Genomic DNA, 9920 nt, shown 5'->3' on the forward strand with positions numbered 1-9920 from the left:
TACTAATCCCACCTTTTGTTTTTTTGTTTGTTTTCTTTTATTTTATTTACTTGGTTATCTATAAAAACAAAAAAGTTTACATTATCTTGTACTGGACATTCTGTGTTACTCTTTATAAAATAGATAAACAAAAACTCATTGAATGGACCAAAAAGCTGATAAAAAAATCATAAAATCGATAAGAGAAATAACACAAAGGCTGAGCCTCAATCAATTAGGGCTAATATTTCAAAAGTTACTCTTGTATAGCTACAATATTAGTTTCATCAGACCAGATGAATATTGTGCGTTCGAGATGATTTCGAAAACCGAACGGCTGGACATATTTCGTTGTATTTTTTTCCATTCCGGTATACGTTTGTTTACGCGATCTGTCCGTTACACTCTTAAACCAACGGATACATTTTCTCTAGACGCACATAAAATTCCTTTTTGCGCGTGGGGTGTACACCCAAATCCCAAATATACGACGACGTTTATGTCCGTGCAAACAAAGTGATCCGAATAAGCGCGCGTACGTTGAAAAAATATTGAATAGAAAGGCGTTGAGGCCGTCTCGGAAGATATTCGACCGAGATACCGCAACCGATGCAAAAAAAGGGATTCGTAATAACAATTAAAACGTGTCGACCTTAAACAGACATTTACGACCGGTCGAATTTATCTAAGGCCGTAAAAATTTTTATTAGAAACCGTAATGTCCGTGAGAAAGAGGCCGCATATGCCAGACACTCGAACACTTTTGCAGCCCTTGTGTAATATTTATATTGACACATGATTCCGAATGGGCTTATACCGTGAGTCCCTCGCCCCGAACCGAGAAGCCGGGAGGGAACATTTCAATGAGAAAAAGCTACTACGGATCTCAAATAATACTAGGTAGACAGGGTGTCAAGAAAATTTTACAAAGCTGCCCATGACCTCAAGAAAATGTCCCCTAAATATTTTATTTAAATTTTTTTACAAATTTTGAAAGCTTTGAATATTTGACCGTATAAAATTAAAAATTAAGAAACCGCCCTTTTATATTACCATGCGATTAATTAATACCCGTAAAGTTTTGTTTATGGCTTCGTAGATAATAACAGAAAATAATGTATTCATCCTTTCAGCTACATCGTAAGTAGTTAGTAGAGGTTAGCGCCTAATATAATATTAGGTAACAATTCAATAAATAAAGTTCAAGAAAAAATAAATAAAAAGAGATATACCAACATGTGTATATTACTGTTACTATTAGTATGCATATCTGAGTAGTTTTTACAGAAAATAATGTATTCATCCTTTCAGCTACATCGTAAGTAGTTAGTACACGTCAGCACCTAATATAATATTAGGTAACAATTCAATAAAACAAGTTAAAGAAAAAATAAATAAAAAGAGATATACCAACATGTGTATATTACTGTTACTATTAGTATGCATATCTGAGTATTTTTGACAGAAAATAATGTATTCATCCTTTCAGCTTCATCGTAAGTAGTTAGTACAGGTCAGCACCTAATATAATATTAGGTAACAATTTAATAAAAAAAGTTAAAGAAAAAAAAATAAAAAAAGATATACCAACATGTGTATATTACTGTTACTATTAGTATGCATATCTGAGTATTTTAGGAACTGAGAACATTAGGAATCATAATCGTTTTATTTGAAACATTCCACATAGCTTTATTCCGAGGTATTTGATTCAAAAAGAATTAGAGGCGGCTATGGAGGAGATCGTGATAGATGAGGACAATAACAATGAAAGTCGTAAGTATTATTTGGATTTACGTATTATTATGTATTGTAGCATTCCATTGTAAATTTATGTTAAAATAACGTGAAAATATACTCACAGAACACATTGACGCGGTCTATATTCCACCCGATGTAGATACCTTGACTGACGAAGAAGATATGAACGACACATAAATCTACAAGAGTTTGGGGAACCAACTGATATAGTTGGAACTTTGAGGTTTCATACACCGAATGAAACAGCTGTCGTTCAACAGTCAAATTCATCAACTACTAAACCTGAATGGACGTATGCTTTCTGCAAACGACGGGCTTGCTTCTACTGTCAAATGGAAGAAAGGTCAGATTGAGTACACCCACACACCTATATCCGATGAATTTGAATAATGTGAGGAACTATAAAATAGGCTTTCTGGAAAAACACCGCTTGAAATATTTTTTATGTTTTTTGATGACGAAGTGATTGATTTGATCTTAAAATTTTCTTTAAAATGTGCTCAAGACAATAACCGCCATGAATTTTCGTTGTCAAAAAATGAACTTTTAAATTTTGTAGGCATTTTATTGTTCTCGCGTTATCATTCACTGCCACATATTTAGCATTATTGGTCTACTGAAAACCAATTGATAAAGCAAAACTTGCACTTATCTGACAATTACCTGTTGGATAAAAATCATAAATTGGTTAGACCCTGCTTTGATGTAATAAATAAAAAAAAATTTCAGTTTGGCATATTTTCGTTCAACTTATCCATAGATGGACAAATGGCACCTTACTTTGGCCGCCATTCCTGCAAAATGTTTACAAGGGGCGAGTTCGTTTTAGCTTCAAGCTTTGGTGCCTTTGTTCATCTGATGGGTATCTATTTTATTCAATTCCATATGGTGGTGCTCAAAATAAACCTCATTTTAAAATTGGTCTTGGTCGTGACGTTGTCATGAGTCTATTTTCTGTTGTAGATAAGCCAGTAAATCACAAAAAAAAATTTGGCAATTTTTTTCATCATTCAAACTGTTTGTACATTTAAAAACTAATGGTTATTTGCCACCGGTACTATCCGGGAAAATAGAACAAATAAATGTCCAATGGAAAATTGTAAATCATTTTGGAAAAAAGGACCGCTGTAAGGTAGGCACATGAATCTGAATCAAAAATTTCTATTGTCCTTTGGCACGACAATTCAGTTGTAACTGTGGCAAGTAACGTTTCTAGTGTAGATCCTGTCGAAAATGTAAAACGCTATAATAGAAAAGAACGGAAAGATATAAATATACCCCAACCTTATGTAATTGCCCAATACAATAGATATATGGCGGGGGTAGATTTACACTACAACGGAATTGCTAATTACAGGTGCCAGGTATTTGGAAAAAAATGGTGGTGGCCTTTATTTTGTAACTCACTTGATAGTTTAGTAGTGAATGCATGGAAATTATATAATATTGTAAACGAACAAAAGATTTCCCATGTAGGTTTTAAATCTTACATTGCTTTGCGACTTTTAAAAACTGATAAAACAATTACTCAAGAAAATCTTGCACCTGCCATAGGTGAAGTGCGTTATGATAATCAAGGTCACCTCATAATTGTTCATGCTAATAATGCCGAACGAATCTGCCACAACCACACAATAATAATGAGCCTTAGGCCCCATGTTTGTCCAAGCATTCTTCTATAACGCCAGAGGGTGGCGGTAGCCTTCTGAACCTGTCTATTGATTGTGTGTGCTCCAGTCGAGTGAAAATATTTGCATTTCGAATTTTTGGTACATGACTTACTACTTTGATTTTACCAGGTTGAATCTTTCCTCCAAGTTTCCGAACACCCTGTATATTATTAAAAAAGATATACCAAAACAAGAACCTGGATATTTAAACAATTAATTAAAATAATAAGGAACATTTTTTTTAATATTAGCATTTTTGGCAAATTTGGAAATAATCATTTTAATTTGTAAAGCTAAAAAAACTGTTCACAACATTTTCTTTAATGCACAACCTACACACAGCTTCAATCCTCTCCAAAGCTTTCTGCATAACAAGAGGTTCGATTCGCACGCTTTCAACGGCTGCTTCGGTGGTTCTCGTATTGGTTTTTCTTTTTTAATTATGTATGTCATAAAGCTAAGTAATATAGAAATAAAATGTTAATATTAAACTAAGTTAGCTTAATGCAAATTGTAAAATTTATTGTCTAAGTATTGTCAGGAATAAATAAAGTATTTAATAATAAAATAATAAAATTGAAGAAAATCATTATGTGATGATCCCATACTGTTGTACATTTTTGGGAAGTTCATACCAAATTGACCTATAAGATATAGGGTCTTCCATTAAAAAAAAACTTTATTTTTTCGGACGACGGACGACACACTGACTACACCACTGAATTCTAAGCAGAAATCTATTTCGGATGCGCTTTTTCATTTCCGACATTTCATAGGATATCAGAGATACAAGGGGTGCCCTAAAACTTCAATTTTCCAAAATCACTCTGTATTTTAAAAACTAAGCAGCCTTAATTAACCGGTATTTGGCTGACAAGAAATGTTCCTGATTCTCCGCAGTCTCCTTGTTCACCTGACGTGGGTCCTTGTGACTTTTTACTCTCGAAGTTGAAAAATCAGATCTAACAAATTTACAGCCACTTTTTTCAAAATCAACTGGTCTCTATTCAAACTCTCGTAAATAATACTTAAGTTATAGCTTGTCAAAATTCATTTTTTTTTATTTTATTTTTAACGCAAAATCCAAAAATAAATTGTTAACATCATCTTTCGCTTCACAAAAATGTACCACAGGTTTGCGAAAACGCAAGACTCTATTTTCACTAATAACAGGCATGGGATACAGTGCACATCAAGAACAAGTGAATGTTGCATCACTATAATGCTTGTTATCACCCAGCAACTTTAATTAACCGGTATTTAGCTGACCAGAAATGTTCCGGAGGCTCCGCAGCCTCCTTATTCATCTGACCTGAGTCCTTGTGACTTTTTAATCTCGGAATTGAAAAATCAGATCTAACAAATTTACAGTAACTTTTTTCCAAATCAACTGGTCTGTATGCCAGCTGTCGCAAGTAATACTTAAGTCATAGCTTGTCAAAATTCATTTTTTTTAATTTTAATTTCAACGCAAAATCCAAAAAAAAATTGGTAACATCATCTTTTGTTTCACAAAAAAGTACTAAGGGTTTGCGAAAACGCAAGACTCTATTTTCACTATTAACAGGCATGGGACACAGTGTACATCAAGAACAAGTGAATGTTGTATCACTATAATGCTCCTCATCACCCAGCAACTTTAATTAAACGGTATCCTGATTTCCGACACCGTTCCACTTTTAAAGGCTTAATCTCTTTCACGCGTGTAACTGCCCACAGATGAATAATTTTTATAAATCAACCACGGCCCTCGCTGGTGAAAAAAAAAATACGACCCGCCCCCCCAATGTTCGAGCGGTGTGGAGTGACCGTTGCCTAATGCGCGTATGCAGCCACCTAATGGAAAAAGCCGGTTGAATATGAAATTCCATCTAAATCCTCTTTTTTATGGTTTATTTTTGCAGTTTCCGGGGTTTGATTCGCTGGAATAGTCACGTAAAATACCCAAAATACGAACGGGCTACGGCATCATGAAACAGTTCAATAATAATGGAAATACCTGTGTTTATGAATTTTCGCCCTTCAACTAAGTTGGCATCTTGGGGAGCAAAGTAAACACGGTGTGTGCTGCTCAGTACTGCTGAATCTAGGAAATGAAGTTTTAGTTATTCGTGATGAGTTTCCATCAGTTAAGGATCATATCATCCAAATGTCAAGGCCTTGATGACGATGTTCATTAAATAGGAGGAACTAAAAATGACTACCAGAATAGTTGTGCAACAGTTCTAGTCCTCTTACGTAATCACTCCAAGAAATGAAATGATTCTCAAACGTCCATTCCATTATTTTTATTGTAATATGCACCATAATACAACTTTACAAATGATTTTGGTCTTTTATAGTTTCTGATATTTCTGGTGTAATGGGGAAGATATGTATTAGAAGCCTGGTAAGTAGGGTTGTATAAGCCCTTGCTATTTTAATGATTTTATTATTGGTGTCCTGATGTTATACGAATGTATTTTTCTGCGAAGGTTTATTCTGACATGTGTTTTTTGAGTTTTATTTAAAATTCCATACATCAGTTTACATTGTTGCAAACGTTCCAGCTTCCAATCCTCTACACCCTGTATAGCTCCTCCGTGCGAGTTAACTGAATTTATTCTTCAAAAATTGCATGGATTTTAGGTTTACAGCCCCATATATACTCCTGACGGGAACCAATTTCCCGAAGCGCGTTAAAAAAATAGAATTGTATGCATATGTTAAGCTTAGTATTACTAGAAATACGTCTGTGATTATTGTCAATTAAAACTCCTGGGTATTTTAGTTTTATATTCGGAGTTCGAGCAGTCTTATCATAACATAAATTTGGTTTATACATACGAATATTATTTATTATTTTCAAATCTTTAGAAACCATATTGATACAATGACTGTCTGTATCAGTTTTAACCGATTCATATTGATCCAGTGAAGGTCTAAAATCATAGCATACGAGTTGAGTAATTCTCGTGCATCAAAAAACATATGTCGTGAATTATAAAATGAAATACCGATATAACTACGACAAAAACCGCTACTTGTTTATAACAAATAAAAGAGAAATAACATTCTTTGCGGTACTCATGGTGAACCTACTGACTGCGTCACTTCTCGTGTATATACATCCTTTTATAGGGACGATTTCCAAAAATAACAAGGGTTTGTCAGGCTTCTATCACATATAATCAAGATAAAAAAGAAAAGATAAAAGACTTGTATAGAGACTAAAATGGTTTGTAAACTTGTATCAAGTAATTATTTAGACCAAAGCGTTGTCAGTGCCAGTGTCTAATGCTTTTTTAAGCTTTTTGTTTTTGTTTGACTCACTTTAACTAAATTTACCCGAATTTTAGAGAAGCGAAGTAGAAATGGGCTTTTCTGCAGCTTCCACAGCTTTTGGAGTACCGAAATTAACTCTCCGATGTAGAACTAAACATGTAAAAATAACCAGAATTTATACTTAGCAATGGAAAAACGAAATAAAATCGGTTAATTTTTAAGGTGGGCCTCCTTGCCCCAGCGGCCGCCTTACCCAACCCTCTCCTATATTATGACCTTGATTCCAGTGCTCTTAACTCTATGTTTTTTTTTATATTTATTTGTTATGTTAAGAAAATAGTTTAAAAACGTATTTTTATTGTTGGAAAGATGAAAATAACTATTATCAACCCCTATTTTTGTGTTATTTTTGCCAATATCTCGATATTAAATGGCGTAAAATATAAAGCGTGTCACATAATTGTAGCAATCAGAAATATTTCAGAAAATTGAAACCTTTAAAATAAAAATGCTATCAACAATCAATCAACAATCATTTGAACGCACAGTACAAAATTAATAAAGTTACACGATAATTCCGAAATTGATTCATCTACCAACCAGTTTTATTGAACGCCTTTGAGGAGTTTGGTCAGATGGATTGTGTCTACACTGATTTCTTGATGGCGTTAGACCGGGTGGGTCATGTGCATTCGGTCTCTAAGCTTAGAGCTATGGGTCTGAGGCCTGGGCTGATGCAGTGGATTCAGTGTTTCCTGTCTGGTCGTACTCAGTTGGTTCGTATTATTAATTATGTCTCAGGTAAAATTGATATTTTTTTCGGGAGTCCCCCAAGGTTCTCACACTGGACCCATGCTTTTTAACTTGTTTATAAATGATATTGTTAGTGTAGTTTCGGCGTCGCAGTGTCTTTTGTTTACGGATGATTTGAAGATATTCAGGAGGGTTGGATCGCGCGAGGATGCTCTGCTGCTTCAGAGGGACGTGGATAGTGTTTGCATGTGGTCTAAGATTAATAGTCTTGCGTTCAATGTAAAAAAATGCTGTAGTATCAGCTTTAGTCGTTCGTTGAGTATGGTTCACAAGCGATATAACATTGAAGGAGTCACTAACACTGAAGACTTGGGTGTTTGCTTTGATTCTAAACTAAGTTTTGTGACACACATGACAACAGGCCTATGCGAGTCCACATTGCTTTAAACTCCTTTATATCTCTTTGGTTCGCTCTAGACTGGAGTATGCATCTGTGGTATGGTCTATATATTATGCCTGCAATATAGATAGCTTCGAAGCCGTTCAGAAAGTATTTTTAAGCTTCAAAGGCTCATATTAATATCTATAACGGGTATCGGATCGACTATAGTATTATAACTGAGGACTTCAATACTGATATACTTCCAACCAGAAGATTTCAGAGTGATTTAGTTTTTCTCTTTAAGATTCTGAATGCCAGATATTATTGTCCAGGTCCTTTACATAGCATATAATTTAACGCATATTATAGAAGCTGTGATAACTCAATGTTCCGCATACCTTACCATCGCGCAAATTATGGAGTTTATTCACCCCTAACTAGAATGCTGAAAGCGTGCAACTGTTGGTCGGCAACCTCCGCTCATTTCCTTCTGATCTGTCCCGTTTGAAGGCTACCACTTAATTCTGTTATTGTTATATTTTGCTCTGATTATATTTATCTGAATGGTAATGCTCGGTTTTCTTTTCATATGGCATAAACATCGGATATTCACAAATTCAAGACATACGCACTGATGCCGCAGGTGAGGATAATATAAATATTATAATGTTAATACATTGCACACATAATTAACTGCTGTATTGAGTTAAATTATTTTGCAGATCAATGGAAAACTCCCATTGGAAAGCCCTTCCCTAAGATAAAAAATCTAACAAATTTTAATGATCTTAGAATTATCAGCATTTTACAGGTTCTCACTAAAATTTTTGAAAAAGTTTTATACAGCTATTTAACTATTGCATTGTTAATAATGTCAAATCCGAGTGTCAATGTGGGTTTAGGCAAGATTTCAGTACTTCGGTTGCTTTGGTTGGTTTAGCAGAAGATATAATTTCCGCTATTGATAAAAGAATGCATACTGCACTCATACTCTTGGATTTTTCAAAGGCTTAATCATGCACTTCTATTAGCAAAACTTGAATATTATGGACTTTCACAACAGTCGATTGATCTGGTAACATCGTACTTTTCTAACAGATGTCAAGAAATTGTGATTAGCGGCGCGGTTTCACAGCGAATTCAGATTTTGTGAGGTGTTCTGCAGAGCTCTATCCTCGGGCCTCTGTTTTTTATTGTTTACACAACTGATATTTTGAGTAAAGTCCAGGCCTATGCCGATGATAAGCAGATTTATTTTCACTTTAATCACTCTGATTACGAAAATGCATCCAGGTTAATAAACGAGGACCTGAATATATTAAAACAACTTTCCTCAGAACATAACCTTAAACTTAATCCTCTTAAATCTAATTTAATGCTTTTTGGTCCAAAAATTAATAAGCAGCTTCTAAATGATAATATGGATGTTCGTCTTGATGGTATCAGGCTTTCAATGCGAGAAATGTGTGTATTATATTGGATACGGAGATATCTTTCATTAAAAATGATATACAACAGTAGACATATACTTAGTTCTCCTCTACGTAGAATGCTCTGTGAATCTCTTGTGCTTTTTAGTTTCTTTTTAGTTAGTTTCTACTGAAGAACCCTGTGGTAAATTTATCTTTAAGTAATAGGTTTGTTTGTCTGGAGACGGTACACACACGGAATGTCAAATTTATTAATGAAATCGCTGTGCCACGTCACCAGACTGCCATCTTCCAGAGATCGTTTACTTATAACGGTATAAAATTTTTATAACTCTTTACCAAACAAATTCACTTCCCTTGAAGAAAAAATATTTAAAAAATGATGTAATATGCTCTTTTTGTTTTACATGTAATTTTCTTTTTCTCCTATACAGATTCTCTTGAATGAATAGTGTTGTAGCTCCCAGTTTCTGTCAGTGTATATAGTTTTTTTTTTGTATTAATCTTAAGTTACGTTATACCTCTATCTTACAACATTATATTTTAATTTTCTCATATAATTTTCAGTCGGAACTGTTTGTATTATATTGTGAATATGTATATGTCTTTTTCTTTCTCACTAATAAAAAAGGGAGTTTATTATTATTATTATTTCTGGCTGTTATACTGCTGTCTTTCTCT

Source organism: Cylas formicarius, unplaced genomic scaffold, assembly GCF_029955315.1.
Source record: "Cylas formicarius isolate icCylForm1 unplaced genomic scaffold, icCylForm1.1 PGA_scaffold_10__41_contigs__length_53128322, whole genome shotgun sequence".
Classification (NCBI taxonomy): Eukaryota; Metazoa; Arthropoda; class Insecta; order Coleoptera; family Brentidae; genus Cylas; species Cylas formicarius.